The sequence below is a fragment of the Cervus elaphus genome, chromosome 14 (genome assembly GCF_910594005.1).
Source record: "Cervus elaphus chromosome 14, mCerEla1.1, whole genome shotgun sequence".
Taxonomy (NCBI): Eukaryota; Metazoa; Chordata; class Mammalia; order Artiodactyla; family Cervidae; genus Cervus; species Cervus elaphus.
In genome coordinates this window covers 4916768-4943454 of record NC_057828.1, presented here as the reverse complement: position 1 = coordinate 4943454, position 26687 = coordinate 4916768, and the positions used below count along the sequence as shown (strand labels likewise).

The window sequence follows — 26687 nt, the reverse complement described above, 5'->3', positions numbered from 1 at the left end:
AGATGTGTTCCATTCCACTCTCTCCCTCCCACCCCTCCTCACCACAGGCCGACAAGTTCTGAGCGTATATACAGCAAGCACTGGCATGCCCCCAAGCCCAGCTGTGCTTCTGCCTCGTGACAGACCCGGCTGAGGTGGAGACAGGCTACATGCCTAAGCCCACCACCCAGCCCACCCATGTCTCTAGCACCAGTTCATCTGCTTTGTCTAGACAGCCCAAGCAGATCCCAGAAGCTTTCACCCCTCTGAACGAAAGGTGATATATTTGCGCCCTCTGTTTCTGCCAGGTCCCCTTCTCCCTGTGGCTGTCCGGGGGCAGGAGGAGACTGAGGTCTCCTGGGCAATGACCCTGTCTGGATACGGGAGGGGGAGAAGCCCCTGGCTCTGCCTCAGCTTGTGCACGGCTCCCTGAAGCTGGTCCCCATTTGGAGCCCAGGATGAGTGTCCGGGTCTCTGCAGGGAACCAAGCATCTGGGATTCTCATTGGAGACTGTTTACTCGTCGATTTGCATGGCAGATTAACAGCCCGCAGCAGCCCTCCCCATGCCAGGGACTTTCAGGAACAGTCTCTCCAAGCCAGCGTGGCCCATCCTGGGCAGGAGCCCTCCCTGCCCCTCCCTTCCCGCATCGGCCACGTGGACCTGACTCACATAGGCTCTCCAAAGCCCTGCCAAGAGCAGTCAGAGTGCTGCCTGTATGAAGCTGGATGGGTCACTTCAGGAGCAGGGAACAGTCCGGAGTCCCTTTGGAATCCGTGTGCCTCCGTGGCCTCCTCCCACTATCACTCCCCAAGTAGCCAACCATGCTACCAGTGGAGGCCACATGTCACCTCACTGCTCTGGAAAGAGCTCAACACCCGGTACATTGCTTCTTCCAGTACCACGCAGTAAACCACACACAGCAATCAGGGCCCACTGGGGAGGGGCCTTGGGCTTTTAATGGGCATGTGATACAAATAACACACTCCTAAAGCAAGGCACTCATGTATATTACTGCATTTTATCCCCTTGATGACCCAAAGAAGAAGAAATTGAGGATAAAAGGCAGCGTGAAGGCAGGGAGCAGAGAGGTTTTGGGGTAGTGACACTATTTCTGTATGACACTGTAATGGTGGATTACACAGTTCCTACAACCCACAGAATGTGCAAACCAAGAGCGGACCTGAAGGCAGACTATGACGGTACTATCAGTGACGTCCCCTCGAATGGAACAGTCCTGCCTGGTGCAGGGTGCTGGTCGTGGGGGAGACAGGAGTGCCTGGGGAGCTCTGTGCTTTCTGCTAAATTCTGCTGTGAACCTAAAATGGCCTAAAAAGAAAATCTGTTGTAAATAAACAAATAAATAATTAAGTGACTTGTTATCAGCGCAGAAGGTGGTAGACCCAGGATTTGAATGGAGGGGATTCTGCTCACATAGTCCGTGTTCTTTCCCACTGAGATTTCTCTGCCTGGGATGGGAAAGGAGGAACTAATGAGCTGGGCTGCGTGAATAGCCACCGGAGGTTCTCTGAGTCTTGTCTCCTTGATCCCAGCTTCCCCCGCTCTAGATGTGCTGTCTAAGCCTCTGAGTAGACTTGGAGACTTACCAGTTAACTCTCTTTGCCAGCTGTTACTCCTCACCCAGCCTGTGCCCCACCCCCCAGAGGCCGTAGAGCCTTGAGCTTTGACTTTTTGACTCTGTATTCTCAGCTTACAGCACGGTGTCTGACATACAGCAGCTGCTAAAGAAATGCCTGCTGAGAGAATGCATGAACAAATGAGTCAGAAACAAAGAGGAAGGAGAGAGAGAGAAAACAGGGGAAGCAAGAAAAAGACGGAAGAAAGGGAATGGGATGGAGAAATGGTGGAGGAGAGTGGGGAGGAGGAGAAAAATCTTGGCCCCCTAACCTGACCTCATCCCCACTACCCTTCTCTCCCTGTCTTCCTTGGGGGCTTGACAGGCCCCTCCATTGCTCGGTCCTGCCTTCCCTTCCAACAGAACTTTGGCTGAGCCCTGCCCATCTCCCAGGTATTCCTCATACAGTCTTTAACCCCTGGAAGAAGAACTGCCCCATCCTTTCCTACAAAATGAACGTGTTATTTGGGCAAAAGAGAAAAGGAGAAAAATTGAAGTGGAAAAAATCTGGGATTTGGAAATTCAGCTGACTGCCCTCCTTTGGAATAAAAGCTCCTCCAGTCCCTGGCCGCGCTGCAGGCAGGCAGTAGAGCCAACAGCAACACTGGAGCTGGAGGCAGGGATACGGGGAGGGAACCAGGGGACTCTTGAGGGGAGCTGCCAGAGTGGTGGGCACACCTGCAGCCCAGGGAGACGGTGCTGGTTCTCATCCCTGGAGTGGAGTCCCAGCGTCCCCCTCGCCTCCCCTGGGCAGCGGTCAGCCGGCCCGGTGGATCGGATGGAGCCCCATCTAAGGAGGAGGGAGAGGACCAGAGGAGGCAGGCCATGGACTCGGTCTGCCTTCTGTCTGCAGCACCTACCTCAGCGCCTGACACGAGGGAGGTGCCCAAAGCCCGCAGGCTGGGGAGAAAGAGAGCAAATCCCAGTTCTGTGGGGTTGATGCAGACCCAGGCCCTCCGTTTGCCCTCAGGCTGCTCAGAGCCGGGTGGTGGAGAGAGAGCAGCACTAAAGAAAACGGGCTTCTGATCCAAAACCTGAATAACAAGTCAGATAAAAATAAGATTGGGTTGGCCAAAAAGTTTTTTTGAGCTTTTTCATAACATCTCACAGAAAAACGCAAATGAGGTTTTTGGCCAATTCAATATAAGCCAAGGGCTTGCTTTCAGAACAGCACAGTGGGCTGACTGACTTGAAGGCAGGAGGCTAACTGACAGGACACCCTCAGAGTCGATCTGAAGCGGTCCTTTGAAGGGGCAGATGAAAATTATTGGGCTAAAACCAACAGGATAGATACGAATGGGGAGAGGGAAAATTTGGACTAAAATTGAGAGTGAGGAGGCTGAGGGGAGGGCTGGGGTGGGTCTCCGTGGCCGCAGAGAGGGGCTCACTGGCCCGGACAGGTGTCTACAGGGGTGTGGTGAGTCTGTAAGCAGGGCTGGAGTTCATAGTGGCTCATTCATTACCTGGGTAGCGGAGAAAATAGAAAAGGATATTTTACAGGCTTCAGTGTAATCTCCCAGATTGTTTTCAGCTGTGGTTGTGCTTATGGGGGTATTGAGTAGAAAGTGAAAAAGTGAAAGTGAAGTCGCTCAGTCGTGTCCAACTCTTTGTGACCCCATGGACTGTAGCCTACGAGGTTCTTCCATCCATGGAATTTTCCAGGCAAGATTACTGGAGTGGGTTGCTGTTTCCTTCTCCAGGAGATCTTCCCAACCCAGGGATTGAACCCGGGTCTCTAGCATTGCAAGCAGATGATTTTACCATCTGAGCCACCAGGGAAGCTCCCCTAGACTTGTGAAAGCCCAGAGATCAAATAGATTTCCACAAGAAAGGGCACAGAGACCAATGAGGGAAAACATGGAAACATAGGAGAGGAGGTCGGAGGTGTGACTTTGTTTAGGAAGAAAGAGGTATTGGAATAGTACTGGAAGGAGGCAGATGAAAGTATAAGGAGACTTTTAAAGAAGGTTGACTGGGTGTCTGTGTGATCACATGTGCATGGAGGTTTCAGTAACAACCCATATAAACTTCCAGGTTTCTGCAGCTGGCGTAAGACTTCCTTCAAATGTGACCTGATGAAGTAGACTTTAGAGACAAAGAGAAACAAAGGCTCAATTTTATTCTAGTTATGCCTTCCTGGCAGAAAACGTTTCTCACCCACTATCCATTCTTGCCTTACTAATAAATCATAGTTTGTTGCCCAGAGTCAACATGGCCGTTCCTGGCCTCTCTTGCATCTAGGAGTTGTGACCCAGCTCTGACCAATGAGGCATCTGCAGAAGCTGCTGGAGATTTTGTGGGAAAGTTTGGATTTTCTGACATTAGCCCACCCCTTCCTTTTTATCGTTGTCTCTTTTCTTGTTCCTGCTTGGAACGTGTGATCAGGAGGCGATCATGAGAATGAAAATCATAAGCAAAGGATGATGGAGCGGAGAGGCTGAAGGAGCCTGCCCCAGGTAGTCTGACTTCTTGAAATCGAAAAGCAGCCTCACTGACATGGGTCTGTTACTAACCACTGAGTGCAAGCCTGCCTGACCCAGTGGCCCTCACCAAGGCCTAGGAAACAGGGAATAGCCCCCAAATCACAACAGCCAAAACAAATCAGAGTCTCAGGGCATCTCACTGTGACTGGTGATGGGAGAGCAGACCCTCCTGCAGCGGAAGGGGGCCCCCAACAGGGCTGTGAGCGCTGGGACCTGAGGGGCTCAGCAAGGGGCCCGAGGCAGGACCAAGGGTGGGAGGAGGGGGCACGGGGAGGTGTTCTGCCTCTCACCTGCTCTAGCGTCACAGGGGACTCCGCCACCCCACCCCGGGCTGGAACCCAGTCCTGCTTTTATCTGGGGCTGGAGGAAGGAGAAAGGAAGGCTGCAGTGGCCAGACTTCCTCCTGGTGGCTCTCGACTGACTTCATTGCACCGAACTAAAGTGCCAGCTCCCTGCCCACCCCTCCAGACACTGTATAAATGCCCAGTGATTCCATCCACTTGCCAAATTCAGTTTATTCTAGGAAACTTCAGAGATACATCAGACTTGGTCAATAGACTTGAGTTCTACTCAAGTTACATAATATGTTCAGTAACTGGCCATGGACCTTAGCGGGACAAGTCATGTCTACTCTGAGCCAGTTTTTCCTTATCTGGAAGAGGAAGAATTTGCTCTCTCAGCCATTTCCAGAGGCCAGTATATGAAGACTTCCTTGTCTGTGGGAATATAATAATAATGACTGTTATTTACTGGGTGTTTCATTTGTGCCAAGTGTTTCTCACATATTAGCTCTTTTAATCCTAATAATGACTCCAGAAAAGTGTGTAAACACCTTTTCTTAATAGATGGTAAAACGAAGGCTTAGAGGAGCTAAGTAATTCATCCGAGGTTCTTCAGACCATGAGTAGTGGAGCCTGAGTCTGAGCTAGGTGTTCTGGCCCCAGAGTTCATATATTCAGTTAGCACACTACAGCTGTCTGTGTGATAGAGAAAAACTAAGATGGATGATGACAAGTATGTATGCATTTGGATTCATGTGCATCCACACACATACACATATGTGTCCTAATATATTTATGTAATGTTGTAAGCTTGACACTGACTTTCTAGGAAAGAATTGGGATATATTCTTTATGTTAAGAGTAAGAGAATGAGTCTTTCATATTTTTATGTTAAAGTGTCTTTCTCTGAAATGATGACAGAAGATGAGTATTTTATTTGCTCAACTGGCAAAATAAAGATTGACAGCCTGTTATTTTCAACCTTATTCCCCCTACCCTCAAGTCCTAACAGACCATGAAATTAAAAGTCTGGAGGCTCCTGGGCTACAGGACATCAAAGTCCTTTCTGGCTTGAACAGTCTGAGATCTTCGACCTCCAGATAAGGTGATTTAGGCCACATATTTCAGGAGACATCCCCCCTGAACTGAGCCATGCCACCCTGGTGCCCTGGTGAACTTAGCAAAGGATGGCAGTCAACAGAGGGGCCTGTTTGTACCAAGCTTGCTTGAAATCCTGCAAATATTTTGATCTATAAGGAAATTTCCCTTTCATGTCCTGTCCTGGCCCCAGCTTTAGCTCCAGCCCACTCTGCACTTATCTGCCTTTTGGGATAAGCACCATAGAAAAAGTTTTAAATTATTCATTAACTGGGTGGAGATATTTCATCTGAGATCAGGTCCCAGACATAACCTATCCCCAACCAGTCTTGAATTCCAGGTGTCAAAGACAACCAATCTCCAACTAGAATATTTAGAAAGAGGAAGCAAAAGGCAGAGTTATGGGTTATCTTGAGGATATCTGTTCAAAGCAATTGCTCTCCACTTATCATGGTTTCTGCTGACACCTGGAGCTGATCAGAAACAAAACAAGCAGTGTTGTGGACAGTCCACTGGTGCTTTCTTCAACACAAAGCTGGTAAACTCTTATTTTGAAGGTAATATAGAAGAAGTAATTTGGGGAAAAAAAGAATTTGTATATCCCTATGTTGTAATTTTTTTTTCTTATTAAAAGTCTCAGAGACCCTTGTGAAGAAGGGACATTGCTAACATCCCAACAGCAGCCAGGGACATTCTTAGGAAGAGCAGTGGAAGCCACAGTGCTGCTTTTGCTATGGGGCCCACATGCCTAAAACCCATGAAGAATTAGCCTTGGTGGGCTGGGCTAAGACCAGATAGACTCAGGGTTAGGATTTGAGGAAAGGGGGGTGCTTTTTCTTTCTGTCACATAAGCACAGAAACAAGAGTCATGAAGGCTACCAATCTGGCAGAAATCTAAGGATTTAGAGGAAGATGAATAAAAATAAACAAAAAGACATCAGTTTTCCAGTTTTTCAAACCAGATGTGACCCTGGAATCAGGTATAATTGATTCCTGGAATCAGGAAGTCAACCAGCTGTTGAGTATATCATGTGATGACTCCAACGATATCATTCTTTCATCATCAAGACTTTGACAAAGTCACCATTCTCAGTGAGATTAAAAATAGAGAAAGAGGAATGAGGATCTGGGTTACAGTACTAATCTGACCCATTTGCTTCAGAAACCCAGGCTTGTGTCCTGAAATGGAAATAGAAATGGTAGTCACTAAAAATGACTTGCTCTGGTGATGGGATTTTGAGAAATGAAGTTGACAAAGTGGATTAATCTGTTTAGAAAAGTGTTTGCTGCTGTGGTGGTCCATTAAAACACCAAGAAAAAGAGAGAACAAAAGAAAAAAAAATTACTAGCAAGATCCCATATGAGGCCCACAGTCCTATAGTTTCAAAATAGCAGGAAGCCACTTACAAATTAAAGTTGGAAAATTGTTTTGTGGGTTGGAGGGCTGGGGAGGGACTGTCTGCTTCTTACAGTGAGAAGTGATTTCTTGTTCCAGAGGACCATGATTCACATAATCAGTTATTCCCTCCCTGCCCCCCCACCCCCGCCACGACTGTGTCTTTCAGCCTCTCCCACCGCGAGCTTTTTCCCTTCAGTCTACGAACAGACCGCAGGTAGTGTTGCTGTCTGCTCTGTGTGTCAGACAGTCCCACCTAGACACGACTTTCCGCTGACCTGGGTCCCCTCCAGCTATGGCCCTGGCACTCTTCCTTTTTTCCCGGCCACACTGCTTGAGTGAGAAGCCCACATGCCATTCTGTTAGGATTGCCTCACAGAATACAAGATGTCCAGTTAAATTTGAATTTCAGATAAACCACAAATAATTGGTTTGTTATAGTAACACTAAAAATACTATTTATTGTTCATCTGAAATTCAAATTTCAGATGAATTACATTTAACTGGGCACTTTATGTTTTTATTCACTAAACCAGACACCCCACTGACCTTGTACCCCTGGCTCACTTTTCATTTGCTGCTCAGCCCATTGAAATCTGCTTTCTGCCTCTTCCTATCTACTGATACTGCTCTCTCTGACTTCCTCAGGGATCTCCTAGTGATCAAATCCAAAGAAGGCGTTTCTACATCTTACAGCGAGCACCTCTCTAGAGCCTTCAGCAGTCCCCGTTGGTGTCCGCTCTCTCAGGGTGAAACTGTCCTCACATTTCTTGTTTTCTCCGTCTTTTTCTGACAGCCCTTCTCTGCCTTCTTCTTGCACTCCCCTTGTTAACCCTGGTGCTCCCTAGGGTCCTGCCTTTGGGCCTTCATCATTTCCTACACACAAAGCTGTGTCGTGGCCATATTTCTCTCCCTGCTCAGCCCCACCGGTCTCAGCGACCCCGAGCAGCTCTTGCCTCCTCATCCATCTTCCTGACTGCAGGGCACCAGAGTACATCTCCCAGGGAAACCTGCCTGCCCTAGGCCTCCGAGGAGAGAGAGCCTCCGCTGTCAGAGAAGAGAGTGGTTTCCAAAGGGGTCAGAGCCCTAGGCCCTGCAGGGCTGACGGGCTGTGAATTCTGGACGTCCTGCCCCAGTCAGCCCGCGGGGTGTCCCTGCCTGCCTTCCGGAGTCAGCCTCTTCTCCCAGGCGTCCCTTCAGCACGCGTTCACTGACTTTAGGTGCAGTCCTGATTTTCTTTGTCACATCTGTTGTTTTTTAATGACTATTTTTCCACACGCGCACCATCTGATCGGGAGCTCCTTGGACCCTCCTCTGCCAGACTGCCCTGCGGGAGATCAGAGGCGACGGCGCCCCACGGGGATGTCCCACACACGCTCACGACTGCGTGACTCAGGACCAGGGCTGTGAAGGCTGAGGTAGAGCGTTTGAGGGGAGAACCAGGAGGCTGTGAAGGAAGGGATGTCACCAACCCACCGCAGTCTGGTGGCTCTAGCCAACAGCAACCTGCACAAGCTGTTCTCAGCATTGCTAGGCCTTCCAGCTGCCCATCCAATAGTTACTTCCCAGTCCGTACCAGTTTGGACTTCTCTAATGCATTGGAGCCTGTTAATCACTCTCCTCAGCAGCTGTTTGTTTTTTAACATAATTTATTATATAGCCAATGATAGTGATTCTCTGGAGAAGGCAATGGCAACCCACTCCAGTACTGCCTGGAAAATCCCATGGACGGAGGAGCCTGGTGGGCTGCAGTCCATGGGGTCCCGAAGAGTCGGACATGACTGAGCGATTTCACTTTCACTTCTCACTTTCCTGCACTGGAGAAGGAAATGGCAACCCACTCCAGTACTCCTGCCTGGAAAATCCCATGGACAGAGGAGCCTGGTGGGCTGCAGTCCATGGGGTCGCTGAGGGTTGGACACGACTGAGCGACTTCACTCTCACTTTTCACTTTCATGCATTGGAGAAGGCAATGGCAACCCACTCCAGTGTTCTTGCCTGGAGAATCCCAGGGATGGTGGAGCCTGGTGGGCTGCCGTCTATGGGGTCGCACAGAGTCGGACACGACGGAAGCGACTCAGCAGCAGCAGTGATTCTCAGTCCTGCTGTCATGGTACGTTCTAGTTGGGGTGGGAGGGAATGCATAACACTTAATCAACAATTTGGCAAATGGTTACAAATGTTTAAAGATGAGTAAGGCAAAAGAGATAATTCAGCCTCTTTGAAAAGGTCATATTTGAATAGATACCCAAATGAAGTGATGGCGCGAGCCACGGGGATAGCCGAGGGAAAAGCGTTCTGCAAAGAGGAAGTAGCAGGTGCAGGGGAGCAAGAGGAGAGTGTGAAGGTCAGAGTGGTGGAATCAGAGTGAGAGGCGGCGAGCAGGAGACAAAGTCAGAGAAGTAGCAGGGATGGTTAATCACGAATGGCCTTGTGAGCCATGGCAAACACTTTGTGTCTACTCAACGTGAAATAAGAAGCTGTTGGAGATTTTGGTGGCAGTTTCGACTACAGTGTATTGGTGGAGATGGTAATAAATTATTGGACTTGAAGGTAGAGCTGATAGAAGTTGCTGATGGATTACATATGAATACTACAGAAGCAAAGACCAGCCCCCACGTTTTTCTTCCTGAATGGTAGGGTGGTGATGCCATTTATTGAGGACTACAAGATACATAGATTTTTGGGGAAAGATCAAGTTTAGTTCGAGACTTGTCTAATGATACCTATTAAATATCCAGTCAGTCGCTCAGTCATGTCTGGACTCTTTGTGACCCCATGTACTGCAGCATGCCAGGCCTCCCTGTCCATCACCAACTTCTGGAGTTCACTCAAACTCATGGCCATTGAGTCAGTATTGCCATCCAACCATCTCATCCTCTGTCATCCCCTTCTCCTCCTGCTTTCAATCTTTCCCAGCATCAGGGTCTTTTCAAATGAATCAGCTCTTCACATCAGGCGGCCAAAGTATTGGAGTTTCAGCTTCAGCATCAGTCCTTCCAAAGAATATTCAGGACCTATTTCCTTTAGGATCGACTGGTTGGATCTCCTTGCAGTCCAAAGGACTCTCAAGAGACTTCTCCAACACCACAGTTCAAAAGCATCAATTCTTCAGTGCTCAGCTTTCTTGGAGATGTAGACAGTTGAAGAGAATAGTTAAATGCAGGATGGGGGTAGAAATAGGGGTGTAAAGTTGGAAATCATCAATATATGAATAGACTCGATGGATCATCTAGGTAGTAAGTATGGATTTAAAAAAAAAAGTCAGAAGCTGAGGAGGAACTAGCAAAAGAGACTGAGTTGCCAGTGAGGTAGGAAGCCTGGTGTGCTGCAGTCCATGGGGTCACAAAGAGTCAGACACGACTGAGCGACTGAACTGAACTGAACTGAGGAAAAGAGTGATGAGAGTGATTTCCCAAAGGCCAAAGGAAAGGAATGTTTCAAGAAAGAGGGCATGATAAGTTATGTCCAAATGAGAAGCTACAGAAGATAAGAAATGTGGAACAATTACTTGGTCTGCAGCGTGGAGGACAAGAACCGTTTCAGTGAAACGGTGAGACAGAATGTGAGAGAGAGAAGATAGAGCAAGTGTAGAGAGCTCTTTCAAAAGTTTATCTGTAAAGAACAGAGAAGTTGGACAATAGCTGGAGTAGGAATGGAGGGAGAGGTTTTTGTTTTGTTTTTCAAATGGGAGATATTATTGCATTTTAAGCAATTTTAGGATTTCCTCAGTTATAACATTACACTCATTTACTATATATTGTAAATGCAATAGTAATAGTAAATGTAAGCAGACTATTACTACTACAGTCTGTTAGGATCTGAGTGGAAAAATGGGCAGAAATTTCTCACTAACCGTAGACTGTCTCCCGTGCTGCATACTTTACTTGATCCTCCCCATGGGAGGAGTCATCCCCAGGAACATCGTCTATTGAGGGGGTCATGGTGGTGGTAAAGTTGGATTTATGTACTAATGTATTAGAATTTCGTCAATCTGCTTCTGCAAATATGTGTTGTTGCCTTAAATTTTTTTCTAAGTACTTGGGGTTGTGGACAACCAGGCAAGTAAAGACCATGAAGACTTCCATTTCTGTCTGTAAAGGAGTAAGAAGGACTGGACTTGGTGCCCCCCTCCCCACCTTAAAGAGCTTTAAAAAAATTGACAAAATATATCAAATAATGGTTTTCAGAGTTTGGACAACAGACAGCATAGGATAATGACTTTTGAGGGAAGAGAAACAAATGACATGGTCCCTGAATTAAGGATTAGAGTCCAGTTTTGGAAGCTCAAGTTGGCCCGACTTTGCAAAGCAGAACTGGAGAGGAAAGAGCTACACACAGAGAGTTTCAGAGACCTGCAGAGGATTCCTTTAAGTTTTAATCTGAGTATTGACCAGTGCATGCATATGAGGAAACTGCCCAAGGCTAGGGAAATAACTACTTGAAGGAGAAGGCAGAACAATCCCCATTGCTAACACAACTCAGGAAAGTAGGTTCTTGCTCCCATTCACCAGAAGGGAAGGATGTCCTAACTCATGGGACACAGAGTTGAGTCCTCAGACTGGTATTGCCTCAATAGTTGGGGCCAAATTAGCCTCATACTAAAGACTGTTATAGACCTGCTTAACAAAGTCTGGAAGCAGTTCAAGAATAAATCAAATTATTAATATTTACATATGACTTAACTGTGTTCTAGAACAAAGATAAAAATTATTAAAATATGCACACACACACACATATATATATAAATTACAGATGCATACTATAAACCCTAAAGCAACATCAAAAATAATGATACAGGACTTCCCTGGTGGTCCAGTGGTTAAGAACCCACCTGCCAGTGCAGGGTACATGAGTTGATCCCTGGCCTGGGAAGATTCCATATCCTGTGAGGCAACTAAGCCCAATGCACCACAACGACTGACCCCGCACTTAGGGCCTGTGTGCTGCAAGAAAAGCCACCACAATGAGAAGCCCGTGCACCACAGCAGAGAGCAGCCCCCACTCACCCCAACTAGAGAAAGCCCACGTGTAGCAATGAAGACCCAGAACAGCCAAAACAAAAAGGAAGAACAATACAAAGTGTAGCTAATAAGCTAATAAAGGAGAAAAAGTAAAATCATTAAATTATTAATGAACAAAATGACAGGAAAAAAAGGATAAAGGAAATCAAGAAGAGACAAATAGAAAACAAATACCAAGATAATAGATTTAAGCCCAATCATGTCAATAATCATATTAAAATGCAGTTAATCTCAACACTCTAATCAAAAGGCAAATTGTCAGACTGGATTTTTTAAAAAGACAATTATTTTCTAAGATACCCATTTAAATATAAAGGCAAAGACAGATTGCAAGTAAAAAAGGTGAAAATGGTATACCATGTTACTATTTCAAAAGAAAGCTCTAGTGCCTATACTAATATCAGACAAATTAAGCTTCAGAACAAGAAATTTCACCAGGAATAAACAGAGTCATTTTGTAGTAATATAGGAGTCGATACCTCAAGAGGAAGCAATAATCTTAAAATATTTATGTACCTAATACTAGAGCTTCAAAATACATGAAAGAAAAACTAATGGAAACATACAGAGAAATGGCCAAATCCACAATTACAACTGGGAATCAACATTCCCATTTCAGTAATTGATAGAACAAGTAGACAAAAAAATTAATGAGGCTATAGCAGACTTAAACAACTCTATTAACCAATTGGCCTGATATTTTGAGAACATTTTGTAATACAAAATTAGAATACATATTGCTTTCTAGTGCCCATGGAACATTTACCAAGACAGATAATTTGGGCCACAAAAAATTTCAAGTGGTTCAAATCATACAAAATAAAATGCAATACAAAAATATCTGGCCAAAAAGGAAATACATTAGGTATTAAGAATAGAAAGATACCTTAAAATTCCCAAGTATTTGTAAACTCAGCAACACTTCTGAGAACACCTCATTTTTCAAGCAAATATCTGCAAGGGACTTTAGAAGATACCTTGATATGGATGAAAATGAAAACAAGACATATAAAAATATGTGCAGTGTAGTTAAAGCAAGGTTTAGAGGAAAATTTACAATTAGACACTAATGTTATAAAGTTATACAGATTTACAATCAATAACCTCAACTTCTACCTTACAGAATTAGGAAAAAAAGAAAAATTAGACCCAAAGCAGAAGAAAGGAGATAAAGACTAGAAAACAAATTGAAAATCAAAATACAGCAAAGAACAATCAATGGAACCAAAAGCTGAATCCTGGAGAAGATCAATAAAATGGATAGATCTCTAGCCAGATTGATCAGAAAAATAATAGAGAAGACACAAATTACCAATATCAAGAGTGAGTGAAGGGGAAGCCCTATAGATCCTACCGACATTAAAGTGTTAACAAGGTAGTATTTTGAACAGTGTTATGGTAGTCAATATGGTGTTGTAATGACTTTATAAGACAACTTGGTCCTAGACAATGCAATAAAGAAAAAAGAAAAGAAAAGAAGTAAGACCCATACAGATTGGAAAGAAGGAAGTGAAAATGTTTGTACTTTCAAATGACATGACATTCTGTACACAAAATCCTAGGGAATCTACCAAAAAAGAAAAGGCTACAGAATTTTTCAGTTAGCTCAACAACTGGGAGCTATCCCATTCAGTTAGCTGCGTGATATAAGGTTGAAATCAAATGTATTTCTATATATGAGCATCAAACAAATAGAAACTGAAATTTTAAAATACCATTTGTACTGGTATAAAAATACAGTCCAGGGATGAATTTGATGAAAAGTGTACAAGACCTTTAAACTCAAAAGTGCAAAACATTGCTGAGAAACTTACAGAGGACCTAAACAAATGGAAAGAGATACCTATTCACGAATATTTGGGGTTCTGGGACCCAGTTCTACTGTAAAGTCTGACAATACTAGACACTGGCAAGGAAGCAAAAAAAAAAAAACAAACAAACGTGAATTTGGTAACCCGTAGTTGGAATATAAACTAGTAAAACCAGTTTAGCTTTTCTGAAACCATTTTGGAAAAATAATTAGGCATAGTTGAAGATGCACATAGCTTATTTCACTGCTAAGCCCATATTCTAAAGAAATGTACACAATTGCATAAGGAGACAAAAACATTTATTTCAGCAATACTTTTAATAGTGGAAAATTGTGAACAACCTAAATTGTCCACCAACACAATTTAGATGAATAACTTGCAGTATGTTCATACAATATGCTGTATGCTGCTATGCTGTGCTTAGTCGCTCAGTTGTGTCTGACTCTTTGGGACCCTATGGACTGTAGCCCAGCAGGCTCCTCTGTCCATAGGATTCTCCATGGACACTCCAGCAAGAATACGAGAGTGCCATGCCTTCTTCCAGAAGATCTTCCCAACCCAGGGGTTGAGCCCAGGTCTCTTGCATTGCAGCGGGATTCTTCACAGTCTGAGCCACCAGAGAAGCCCATTCATACAGTGTACTGGACTGTAATTTCAAGGGATGAACTAAAGCTATGCAATATACATAAATCTCAAAATCATGATGTAGATACAAAATATGCAAGATAATGTATTCACTATAATATTCATAAAATTTAAAAGCACACAGATTTATACTGTATGTATAATAAAAGTATAAACACATGCATAGGAATAATTTACACCAAATGACTGTAGTGTTTTCTCTGGGAAACACTAGGAAAGGAATGAAACCAGGAATAGTTCACAGTGGAGCTTAACTGTCTCTGAAGAGTTTTGCTTGTGGTGTGTGGAATAGCATGGTGGTTTATAGCAGGGACTCTAGAACTGATTTGCCCAAGTCCTGGTTCCATCACTTATGAGCTCAGTGACATTGGACATAAACCTCTCTGTGCCTCAATTTCCTCATTAACGAACTAGAGATTATAATTATACAACCCCTTTAGAGGCTGTGAGAATTACCTGGGTTGAGTATACAGTGTTTAGGCCAATGCCCAGCATCCAGCAAACACTGTGAACCTTAGCTATTATTGTATCATAAGAAAAAAATCTGAGTAACTATGTAAAGGTTTTTAAAACCAATCTTACTTCTTCCCCTTCCTGAACGGTTCAGTCCTGAAGCTGTTAGGTAAGGCAGAGCAAGGTAGGCATCCATGGAGAGCAACGACCTGTTGTGGGGTGTCAGAGCCAGAACAGAGAAGCAAGACATCCACATAGGCAAGGCAAATGCTGATACGGGGAGTCAGTGCCCAAGCAAAGTGGGAAGGGTATCCATGTGGGGACGGCCCAGAAAAGATGTTGGAATCCAAGGGGAGAGGTGTAGGAAGACGTTCATGATGTGAACAGTAGGAAGGTAGTAGCATCATCCATCAAGGGCTGTCAACCCAAACAGGCGAGCAGAGGTTCCAAGTAAAAGGGCCGCTTGCCGTGGGAATCGGAGCCCAGGCGTGATGACCAGACCTCCACCCAAGGGTGGTGCAAAGGAGGGTATCAGAGAGCCTGAGCAAGGTGAAGGGGGCAGCAGTAACGCGAAGGGCTGGCGGCAGGGCTGCGAAGGTGGGGACTTACTGCGGCACTGATCAGCTGAGGAAGTGTTTCAATGATAATGGAGCCAGGTTTCTCTCTGTTAGAAAAAGAAGGTATAAGTGGGGGAAGGGAGGAAGAGCAGGAACACCCCTGTGGTGATGCACTGGGATTGGAAGCACTGGTACACACGTGTATACTCCAGCTCTGTCCCCCAAGAGGGCCTGGCAAGGGGGACATCCCAGGAGCAGCGAGCACACCTGGCACCCGGAGCTGTTTCTGAGTCTCCTTCTCAGCCGAAAGACACGCGGGCTCTGTGAACCTACGGCTACTGTCAAGGCTGGTGCAAAAGGGCATCTTGTGCCAAAGGCAAGGAAGTGTGCAAAGAACGACAGGGATATGGCAAAAGGACACAGAGGCCAGCTCAAAGGTGCTTGTACCAGTCAACTAAGAGGAAATTTCAATTTCAAAATACACGTTAGCAACAGATTATAACCCATTGAGCAAAAGGCAGAGCCGTGAATCTGAAGACTATGGTCTGTGGACAAAATCCAGCCCACTGACTGATTTTGTACAGCCCCCAGGCTCAGAATGATTTTTCAGAGGAACATTTGCAACCAATTTGATAATTGCGAACACTGACCTTGAAGCCCAAGTAAGTCTAACTTCCCCCCACTCCCCAGAGAATTCTATTTTCATTAGGAGATCTGCACTACAAAAAAATTGTACTCAATAATTATATTTTTAATTTCATCAGTGAAAATGTTGTTGAAATTTTTTTTCCTCTCATTATGAAAGTACCTACATAATATCCTCAACTTGGCTTCCTGGCCTGGTAAAAATATTTACTAGATAGTAATAAACTTTGGCCACCTGATGCGAAGAACTGACTCATTTGAAAAGACCCTGATGCTGGAAGAGATTGAGGGCAAGAGGAGAAGGGGACGACGGAGGATGAGATGGTTGGATGGCATCACCGACTCAATGGATACGGGTTTGGGTGGACTCTGGGAGTTGGTGATGGACAGGGAGGCCTGGCATGCTGTGGTTCATGGGGTCGCAAAGAGTTGGACATGACTGAGCAACTGAACTGGACCGAACTGAACTGAATATCCCTAGCCCTTTACACAAAGGGTTTGTTGACTTCTGGTCTAAATTAATTAAATGTCTGAGGAAGAATGGGCTGTCTGAGTGTTTCAAAGCACTGCCCATAAAATAATCATAAAATACCTTTTTAGTTACAAAGGAAACAGGAAAAATGCCATAGTGGAGAAGCCCAGCAGACACCAATATAAGTAATGAAAGCCCCTTCAGTAATGGGACAAACTGAATTCAAGCCTCACCTGGTAGGGTGCAATGAAAAAAACACAGATCACTCCTGTGACGTTCCTGCTGAAGATGCACAACCTGAAAATAATCAGGAGGAAACAAGATAACTAACCTACAATCTTCAAAAGAGACCAAGCTGTGAAAGTCAAGGAAAAGCTGAGGAACTGGTCCAGATGGAAGAGACTAAAGAGAAGCAGCAACTAAATGCAGCATGTAATGCCAAACTGTGTAATTGTGCTATAAAAGTTTTTGGGACAAATAGCAAAACATTAACGATACCTAGGGATTAAAAGATGGTACTATACCAATGTTAATTTTCTGATTTCTGTGATTGTATTGTAGTTATACAATATGCAGGAGAATATCCACCACCACCACCCCCCACTTTTTTTTGTAGGAAACACACATTAAATTTCTCAGGGGCTCTGGGGCATTAGTCAGTGACTTACTCTTAGCAGTTCAGGGAAAAGAGGTTTTTGTACCATGCTTGCAACTTTTCCCTGAGTTTGACATTATTTCAAGACAAAAAAAAAAAAGTAAACACTTTGACAGGGTTAGAGGCTTCTATATTATTCTCACTACCCAAGACTCCTTTAGAGCTAGGGATGCATAGTTCTAGCCAGTGAGACACAAGCAGAAGAGTGTGGGGGATTCATGGGGAAGCCTGTGCTTCTTTCACAGACTTGAGCCCTCCTCCCTTCCTCCTGTTTGGAACATGGACGTGGTACCCCAGTGCAGAGCATCCTGGGTTTTAAAGCACTGTGGTGTCAAGCATGAAGCAGAAAGCTGATACCCTAAGATACCAGGAAGAGTGCTCAAAAGATGCTGGGATGCTCCGAAGCAAGACAAAAGTCAGTTACAGAACAATGGGGAGTCATTTCAGCAACTCCTGAGGATGACTGCAGAGCAGCCCAAAAGGAGTGGAGAATGATTCCCCATTATCCCCTTGCACTGTGCGGCCTCTTCCTAATGCTATCATTCCTACACCCCCTTCTTGCTGGCTATGATAGAAACAAATCATCAAACTAAATATAAATTTTAAAAACAGGAAGAGGAGAAAATTAAAATAAAAATTTAAAGCCAGGAACAAAAGTTGGAAAAATATAAAATAGAAAAAAAAAATCCTTAAGAATCAAACCTTCAAAACCTTAAATATTTTACAAGGAAACAAAGTCCTATTATGTAAAAAAGTAAATGACATGAAAAATAAAGGCAAATAGAAGCTAAAACCATCAAAGGAACAAAAATACAGTAGCAAGAAGATAATAAATGGATAAATGTCCATAGTAAACAAACAAGAACAAAAAAGTTAGGTATAGACAGTCAGGGAAAGTACCTTCCCATCCAGAAAGACTAGAAAAGACAAAAACTGCTAAAGATCATGGAGTAGAATTAGGGGTTAATGCAACCAAAAAGAGGAAGGAAAAGAAGGAAATATAAAGAAGTAGAAAAGGGTCTGAGGGGCAAACAGCACCCTTCTGGCCTGCAAGGAGAAACTAACACTTGTCCCAAGAAAGAGCTTGGTATCTGCTCTAACCCAGGAAATGAAGTGCCTTTTAGGAATGCCTCTGGGAAGATGGTCTGGGGGAATCCATGCTCCTCTTGTTTCACCAGCCTCCAGAAGGTTCTGACCCCCGCCCTGGAGTGTCATTTAAACATAATTACTTCCTATCGAGTAATGGTGGCTCAATGGTAAAGAACCCACCTGCCAATGCAGGAGATACAGGAGATGCCTGGCTGGGGAAGATCCCCTGGAGGAGGAAATGGCAACCCACTCCAGTATTCTTGCCTGGAAAATCCCATGGACAGAGGAGCCTGGCAGGCTACAGTCCATGGGGTCACAAAGAGTTGGACATGACTGAATGACTGAGCATGCACAGTCAGGAAACACTAGGCAAAGAGGTTCCAACTAGTCTGTTGGAGTCCTGAAATTTCCCATGTTGTTGCTGGTTTCAGGTTTTAGTTCCTGTTTTGATGCCTCCCTTGGTTGTTCCTTGGCCCGGCTTTGTAGGGCAGGACTGAATGAGATGAAATCAGGTGTTGTTGGAGTGAGCAGTCCTACAGAGAAGTATTTGATGAGAGGAAAGTCTAGTTTTGGAAAGTTCCCTAGGTGAACTTTTGGAGGCAAGGAAAAGAGGCTTATTCAAGTTGCCTCAAGAAACATACACAGGAACCCAGGAAGATTGGCCAGATCTTAAGAGAAACAGAAATTGGAGGGTGTCCATGCCCCTTTGGTGACAGAGGATGAGATGGTTAGATAACATCAATGACCCAACGGACATGAGTTTGAGCAAACTCTAGGAGATAGCGAAGGACAGGGGAGCCTGGTGTGCTGCAGTCCATAGCGTTGCAAAGAGCTGGACACGACTTTGTGACTGAACTACACAGCACGCCCCTTACTCTGACGGCTCACTGGTAGGACCCAAACAGTGGAACGGGGCAGGGAAGGTGGCCGGTAACTTCATACGGAGACCTGGCCAGTAATCCAGTACTCTTGCCTGGAAAATCCCATGGGTGGAGAAGACTCACAGGCTATAGTCCATGGGGTCGCAAAAAGTTGGACACGACTGAGTGACTAAAGTAAGAATTTTCTTGCTTCTTACGTCTCCTCCCTCTCGTTGAGCAACAGCCTTAGAGATCAGAGCAACCTAGTAAGAGAGGGGGAGATGAGATGCAGAAGGAGTGAGCATGGAGGATAAGCTGATCACCAGCCCTTTGCCCCCGGTAGCTTCTGGCCTGAAGCAGAGAGAAAGGCAGAGAGGGACAGAGAGAGGGAGGGAGAGAAGTCTTATAAGGAATTTAGTTTTGATTGAGTGGAGAGGAAATAATTGATGCTGCAGGAGAGAGGGGGGATAACGGCAGGACAGAGGCTACGGTTGGTGTGTAGTCTCCCTTGACCCTAGCTGCCAAGTAAAATGCGGTTTCTCTTATGCATGAAGGTTTCCCACAGGAGAGCTCTGGGAGACAAGTTGTATCCCAGCTCCTGTAGGCAGGGTCCAAAGAGTTACAAGGAAAAGCACATAGCCACAGAAACTCCAGGATCCTCCAGCTAAAACGGCAAAGGTCTGAGACCTAAATAGTACTGGGGAACCCCAGCCAGAGAATGATACTTACAGCACATGGATCTGAAGAGAATAAAACTAGAAGTTGTCAATCTCAACTATGCAAACCAAAGTACAGACAATTAGGCGCTGCCTGGGTAAGGTGGAACCCCTGACTCATGTGCCAAGCGCTCACAGTGGGTAGAACAACAAGAAAAAACCCACACAGTGTTATTCAACCTCTGTTCCCACACAAGTAGTCGTCTGTCCTGTCTTCTGAAGACGGAACCTCCTTAAGGAACCAGGACCCACGCTAAGCCTTTCCCCTGGTGATGTGGCTTTGCGTCTAGTGCGAGTGGCTTTTAACACCAGTGCATTTATTCCCTGCCTCTAAGTTACAGAAGGAACCCATCAGGAGTGCCCTACATGCAGCCCACACTGGCCTGCGAGGACTGAATGCTCAGTTTTCCAGAACTTTGTGAGCAGGTTTTTAAAGGCATACTACATCATTTGAAGTTAAATTATGAAAAATGACAATTATGTCACATTAAAAAACAAAGGTGGGGATTTCCTGACAGCCAGTGGTTAGGACTTGCCTCTTTTACTGCCGGGGCCCAGGTTTAATCCCTGGTTGGAGAACTTGAATCCCAAGAGCCATGCAGCACAACCAAACAAAAAAGAAAAAAAACAAGACAGAAACAAAGGCAATAAATACTAAAGACTCATCACTTACTATCTTGTCACATTTTATGATTACTTACATTCTGGAGGTTACATACATCTATCATATCTGATGGTAGAAACACTATGAAACGGAATATCAGTGCACATCCCTTCCCAACTCCATGTTCAGGGCCTTCATTCTGGTAGTTTCAAATGAGCCATGGAATCAGCAGACACTACGAATCAGCCCCCAACCCCCAGCACAAGAAGCAGCTGTTGAACATTCACCAGCTCACCACTGGACTCCACAGACCTGAGGGAAGTCAGTTAGAACAAGCCCAGCATGAGCCCGCCTCGGGAGCCTGCCATTTTCTCCACCTTTTTCATGCACCCTCCTCTGCTCCGGGAGGGGGTATGGTATTTACTTACTTGAAGGGCATGTGGGTCAGATGTTCTCCTCAGACAACAGAGCTGAGGAGCTGTCTGAGGAAATATTTTCCCAGGTCTGCCTGGTTTCCTTTTGAACAAAACTTGTTCTAAGGAATGCGGCCGGTAGGTAAGTAAATAGAGCAGCTGTGATGTGAGTTCTAGCTGAAATAAAGAAAACTTATGAGTCTAGTTTATATAAAAAGAAAGGTTATAGATTCAGATTTTCCTCCCTTCCTGCCTCCAGTCTCTCTCTTACCACAGGACGCAGTCTGTGCTTGCATTGCCCACCCCTTCCCTCTGGGGTGTAATCGGCAACTCATTTTCCTTGGCTCTGGTACAGGATAAACTTACTGTTTTCTGGACTCTTGTTCCAGTGGTGAAGTTATTTATTACTCTTTTCATAGTGGACATTGCTTAGACTCCATAGGACTCTCTCAAGGGCCCATGTTCAAGGATCTGCTATTCTGAGTTGGAATAATCCTCCAGTCCCAAATCTGTTCAAAGCTCAGTCATTTCCCTTGAGAGTCAAGAACAAAAGGAGGAGCTGGGGAAATCCAGCACATTTAGAAGTTCAACCAGATTCTGATCCTCCCTAAAAAGATGCAACTTTCTTTCCTATCCCCACATCTGATGGTGAATTAGTCACACCACAGATGCATGAGTGTATGCTCTCCATGTCAGGCAGATCTTGGAGATAGACCACCACAACAAAATAACTATTACAGTAAAGTGAGCCACACAGTTTTTTGGTTTTCCAGTACATATAAAAGTTACGCTTACACTATACTACATCTATTACGTGTGCAATAGCATTAGGTCTAAAAAAAAGTACATACTTCAATTTAAAAATACTTTATTACTAAAAAAAATGCCAAGTACCATTGAAGCCTTTAGTGAGTCTTAGTAGTCACAACAAAGATTATTGATCAGATATCACCATAACAAATATAATAATAATGAAAAAATTTGAAATACTGAATTATCAGAATGTGACACAGAGACGTGAAGTGAGAAAATGCTATTGGGAAAATGGCTCCAATAAAGTGAAGTAAAGTTAAGCACAGTAAAATGAAGTATGCTTATGTGCCAATAACACTGCAGAAATGGCTCTATTTACTACTTGCTATTTTTTCATGTGTATGTGTTAGGTTGTAGTATAGCCATCTATTGTGAACCAGAATGCTTGCAGGTATATGTGTCTAGGAATTCAAGAGATACCTGGAGTAAAAGGCAAGTTTGGCTTTGGAGTACAAAATGAAGCAGGACAAAGGCTAACAGAGTTTTGCTAAGAGAACGCGATGGTCATAGCAAAGACCCTCTTCCAACAACACAAGGGATGACTCTACAAATAGACATCACCACGTGGTCAATACCAAAATCAGATTAATTATATTCTTTGCAGCTGAACATGGAGAAGCTCTATACAGTCAGCAAAAACAAGACCGGGAGCTACTGTGGCACAGATCATGAACTCTTTATTGCAAAATTAAGACTTAAATTGAAGAAAGTAGGGAAAACCGCTAGATCATTCAGGTATGACCTAACTTAAATCCCTTATGATCATACAGTGGGAGTGACAAATAGATTCAAGGGATTAGATCTGATAGAGTACCAAAGAACTATGGACAGGGGTTCATGATGTACAGGAGGCAGTGATCAAGACCATCCCCAAGAAAAGAAAATGCAAAAAGGCAAAATGGTTGTCTGAGGAGGCCTTACAAATAGCAAAGAGAAGAAGAGAAGTTAAAGGCAAAGGAAAAAAAGGAAAGATATACCCATCTGAATGCAGAGTTCCAAAGAATAGCAAGGAGAGATAAGAAAGCTTTCCTCAGCAATCAATGTAAAGAAGTGGAAGAAAACAATACAATGGGAAAGACTAGACATCTCTTCAAGAAAATTAAAGATACCAAGGGAACATTTCATGCAAAGATGGGCACAATAAAGGACAGAAATGGTATGGACCTAACAGAAGCAGAAGATATTAAGAAGAGGTGGCAAGAATACACAGAAGAACTGTATGAAAAAGATCTTCATGACCCAGATAACTGCAATGGTGAGATCACTCACCTAGAGCCAGACAACCTGAAATGAGAAGTCAAGTGGGCCTTAGGAAGCATCACTATGAACAAAGCTAGTGGAGGTGATGGAATTCCAGTTGAGCTATTTCAAATCCTAGAAGATGATGCTGTGAAAGTGCTGCTGTCATTATGCCAGCAAATTTGGAATTCTCAGCAGTGGCCACAGGACTGGGAAAGGTCAGTTTTCATTCCAATCTCAAAGAAAGGCAATGCCAAATAATGTTCAAACTACCATACAATTGTACTCATCTCACACACTAGCAAAGCAATGATCATAATTCTCCAAGTGAGGCTTCAACAGGATGTGAACCGAAAGCTTCCAGATGTTCAAGCTTGATTTAGAAAAGGCAGAGGAACCAGGGGTCAAATTGCCAACATCTGTTGGATCATGGAAAAAGCAAGAGAGTTCCAGAAAAACATCTACTTCTGCGTCATTGACTATGCCAAAGCCTTTGACTATGTGGATCACAACAAACTATGGAAAATTCTTAAAGAGATGGGAATACAAGACCACCTTACTTGCCTTCTGAGAAACCTGTATGCAGGTCAAGAAGCAACAGTTAGCACTGGACATGGAACAATGGACTGGTTCCAAATTGGGAAAGGAAAATTCTGAAAGAGATGGGAATACCAGACCACCTGACCTACCTCTTGAGAAACCTATATGCAGGTCAGGAAGCAACAGTTAGAACTGGACATGGAACAACAAACTGGTTCCAAATAGGAAAAGGAGTATGTCAAGGCTGTATATTGTCACCCTGCTTATTTAACTTATATGCAGAGTACATCATGAGAAACGCCGGGCTGGAAGAAGCACAAGCTGGAATCAAAATTGCCAGGAGAAATGTAAATAACCTCAGATATGCAGATGACACCACCCTTATGGCAGAAAGTGAAGAAGAACTAAGGGCCTCTTGATGAAAGTGAAAGAAGAGAGTGAAAAAGTTGGCTTAAAGCTCAACATTCAGAAAACTAAGATCATGGCATCTCCCATCACCTCATAGGATATAGATGGGGAGACAGTGGAAACAGTGTCAGACTATTTTTTTGGGCTCCAAAATCACTGCAGGTGGTGACTGCAGCCATGAAATTAAAAGATGCTTACTCCTTGGATGGAAAGTTACGACCAACCTCAACAGCATATTAAAAAGCAGAGACATTACTTTGCCAACAAAGGTCCATCTAGTCAAGGCTACGGTTTTTCCAGTGGTCATGTATGGATATGAGAGTTGGACTGTGAAGAAAGCTGAGTACCGAAGAATTGATGCTTTTGAACTGTGGTGTTGGAGAAGACTCTTGAGAGTACCTTGTACTGTAAGGAGATCCAACCAGTCCATCCTAAAGGAGATCAGTCCTGGGTGTTCATTCTAAGGACTGATGCTGAAGCTGAAACTCCAGTACTCTGGCCACCTCATGTGAAGAGTTGACTCATTGGAAAAGACCCTGATGCTGGGAGGGATTGGGGGCAGGAGGAGAAGGGGACGACGAGGATGCGATGGCTGAATAGCATCACTGACTCGATGGGCATGAGTTTGAGTAAACTCCGGGAGTTGGTGATGGACAGGGAGGCCTGGTGTGCTGTGATTCCTGGGGTCGCAAAGAGTCGGACACAACTGAGCGACTGAACTGAACTGACATCAAGGCTATATATTGTCTCCCTGTTTATTTACCTCATATGCAGAGTACATCATGAGAAATGCCAGGCTAGAGGAAGCACAAGCTGGAATCAAGATTGCTGGCAGACATATCAGTAACCTCAGATATGCAGATGACACACCCTTATGACAGAAAGTGAAGGACTAAAGAGCCTCTTAATGAAAGTGAAAGAGAAAAGTGAAAAAGCTGGTTTAAAACTCAACATCCAAAAAACTAAGATTATGGAATCCAGTCCCATTATGGATGCAGTCCCATCACATCTACAGCAAATAAGTGAGGGAACAATGGAAACAGTGACAGACTTTATTTTCTTGGGCTCCAAAACCCCTGCAGATGGTGGCTGATGCCATGAAATTAAAAGATGCTTGCTCCTTGGAAGGAAAGCTATGACCAAACTAGACAGCACATTAAAAAGCAGAGACATTCCTTTGCCACAAAGGTCAATCTACTCAAAGCTATGGTTTTTCCAGTAGTCAGGTATGGATGTGAGAGTTGGACTATAGAGAAAGCTGAGCGCTGAAAAATTGATGCTTCTGAACTGTTGTATTGGAGAAGGCTCTTGAGAGTTCCTGGGACTGCAAGGAGATCAACTCAGTCAATCCAAAAGGAAATTAGCCCTGAATATTCATTGGAAAGACTTATGCTGAAACTCCAATACTTTGAGCACCTGATGCAAAGAGCTGACTTATTGGAAAAGACTCTGATGCTGAGAAAGTTTGAACATGGGAGGAGAAGAGGACGACAGAAGATGAAATGGTTGGATGGCATCACTGACTCGATGGACATGAGTTTGAGCAAATCCAAGAGGTTTTGATGGGCAGGAAAGCCTGGTATACTGCAGTCCATGAGGTCACAAAGAGTTGGACACGACTGAGCGACTGAACTGAACTGAACTGATATGTGTGTGTGTGTAGACAGGCATACATGAGTGCCGTTTTGTAGATGCCTGTGTATTTGAACATGTACAGAATCACATGTGTGTGTATTTCTCTGTGTTTTTGCAGATGCAGATGTGATTTGTGTGAGCAGGAGTGAGACTTTCACAAACGTGGTTGAAATGCTTGGAGAATGTCACTATCTTCTAAAAACAGAGGAATGAAACATTTTGAAGAAAGGATTTAAAAAAAAAAAACCCAAATATATTTCAAGACTCCGTAAGTTCTCTCTATGGAGAAAATACCAGATATTTACTTTTTTCTGTCATTATAAGGATTGTCGATTTCATCCAGGGAGAGGATTTCAATATTCAGCTTAAGCTAAGAGTTCTTTAGAAGGAACATTGTAAGAGGAAGGATGAGACGCCACGGCCCCTGAAGGGGCAAGTTTGGAGATAGCACCTTTCCCTTCCCTTCTCTCCAACTACTACCATCTGCTTCTAAAACATCATGACCCTCTTCCCACCTTTGGAAGGGAAAGAGCTGGCCTCTAGCTGTGGATCCCTTAAACACATGGGCAACATGCCGGGGTCCATGCCCTTCTTCTCTTCTTATTTAATTCTTTGTGTCTCATTTTGAGGACAAGGAGACACAAAGAAGACATGAGACTGTGTTGTGGCAGAATGAGGTCAAAGCCAGAGGAAAATGTCTCTACTTCTTCATGGGCCATGGGATGTAATAAGAACTTTCTGAAGTGTTTGTAAATTCTCTTCCAGATGATTCTAAGAGGAGGCAAGTCATAGCTCTCTAAAGTGAATTAATAGGGTCATGGAGGGGCATATGATCAGCAGGATGATCTTTGGAAGTTTTAAGAGTACAATAACTTATGTTCATTGAGCATTTGTTATGGTGCCATGAAGACTTTTTGTGGGTCAACTCAATTAATCTCTGCCACAACTGTTTAAAGATAATTATTACTTTTACTCAACATATGAGGAAAATGAGACACAAAGAAGTAAAGACACTTGGCCAAGGTCACATAGTAAATGATGGAGTCAGGATTCACACCAGGTCTGGATCCAGAGTCCACACTGTTAGCCCTTTGACTGTCTTAGCCCTGCCAACTCAGCCCTAGGGCTCTGTGTCACTTCAGAGAAGCTGATGCCTCTTCCCATTGGTGACACATAGAGGATTAGGACTAAAAGGAGTGGATATCAAAGGACCAACTACCAGGAATACTTTCATAT

At 44.3% G+C, this 26687-nt stretch overlaps 1 long non-coding RNA gene across 6 annotated transcripts in view; it reads right to left on the bottom strand.

The window, feature by feature from the left end:
• The window catches only part of LOC122708154, a 36041-nt gene extending 14770 nt beyond the window's left edge, over positions 1-21271 (bottom strand). Inside the window, exons 1-5 of one of the 6 annotated variants that reach the window (XR_006345026.1) lie at positions 21183-21271; positions 20832-20993; positions 16713-16776; positions 15415-15469; positions 8852-8992 (exon numbers count right to left, since the gene is read on the bottom strand). This is a non-coding gene — a long non-coding RNA (uncharacterized LOC122708154). Of the gene's footprint in view, positions 1-650; positions 1308-2474; positions 2649-8851; positions 8993-12782; positions 12874-14005; positions 15015-15414; positions 15470-16712; positions 16777-20831; positions 21076-21182 lie in introns of those variants that run through there. The other 5 variants (XR_006345025.1, XR_006345024.1, XR_006345022.1 and 2 more) reach the window with 5 other exon arrangements.
• Positions 21272-26687: the final 5416 nt, after the last annotated feature.